Source organism: Schistocerca gregaria, chromosome 11 (assembly GCF_023897955.1).
Source record: "Schistocerca gregaria isolate iqSchGreg1 chromosome 11, iqSchGreg1.2, whole genome shotgun sequence".
Classification (NCBI taxonomy): domain Eukaryota; kingdom Metazoa; phylum Arthropoda; class Insecta; order Orthoptera; family Acrididae; genus Schistocerca; species Schistocerca gregaria.
Genome location: NC_064930.1, coordinates 125896095 through 125896920, shown reverse-complemented (window position 1 = coordinate 125896920; position 826 = coordinate 125896095). Strand labels below are relative to the sequence as shown.

The 826-nt window shown below is 46.0% G+C and overlaps 1 non-coding gene across 1 annotated transcript; it reads right to left on the bottom strand.

The window, feature by feature from the left end:
• Positions 1–449: 449 nt before the first annotated feature.
• On the bottom strand, positions 450–524 carry Trnat-ugu (transfer RNA threonine (anticodon UGU)). Its single transcript has one exon. It is a non-coding gene; the product is annotated as a tRNA-Thr (tRNA).
• Between the last annotated feature and the right edge of the window lie 302 nt (positions 525–826).

Genomic DNA, 826 nt, shown 5'->3' with positions numbered 1-826 from the left:
AACAGCTAATCCAATACGGAGGGCAAACGATTATGTTTTGACCAATTTTTACCAAAAATGTATTTTCGTTATTTACGTTTAGTCTGCAATTCAAGGAGTATTTATCAACCCTTCCTCTAGCTCTGATTGTTCCTAGACAGCAACTTCCTGTTCTTCTTGGCAGGAAAAGCCGATCTGTCTAAGCTGGATATGCAGCACTCGGCAGCCTGCACTTGATATTCGCCCGTATTGTCGGTGAGTATGTTTGCATGCATTCTGCCGTATGAATCCTTTTGAGCACGTGCGACACGGGACGAGTTATCATATACATCTATATGGATACCCTGCAAAACACATTAAAGTTCCTGGCAAAGGGTTCATCGAATCACCTTCACAACTGATAATTAATTGAAACCCTCAGCTGCCGACAGGTGTTGTTGATATACTTCGATGGGGACAGCTGAAAAGTGTGCCCCTACTGGGACTCGAACCCAGAATCTCCTGCTTACAAGGCAGACGCTCAATCCATCTGAGCTATCGAGGGCACAAATGAACAGCACGACTGCAGGAATTTATCCCTCGCACGCTTCCCGTGAGACTCACATCCCCAACCGTCCACAATCCGATTACGTAATGTACTTAATAGGTATTTGTCCATCCACTCATTACTGGCTCACACTAAGGTGACGATTCCCGTAAGAGTTCCGGCAGCCTGTGCGCATTCGCACAGACGAAGGTCAATGGCTGGGAAACGTTTAACCATAGATATGAAGATAGTAACTGTTCTCGAAAGAACAGGCGCCACTGACGACCGTGCAGCTCTTCTAGAATACATGATAGACCGGCC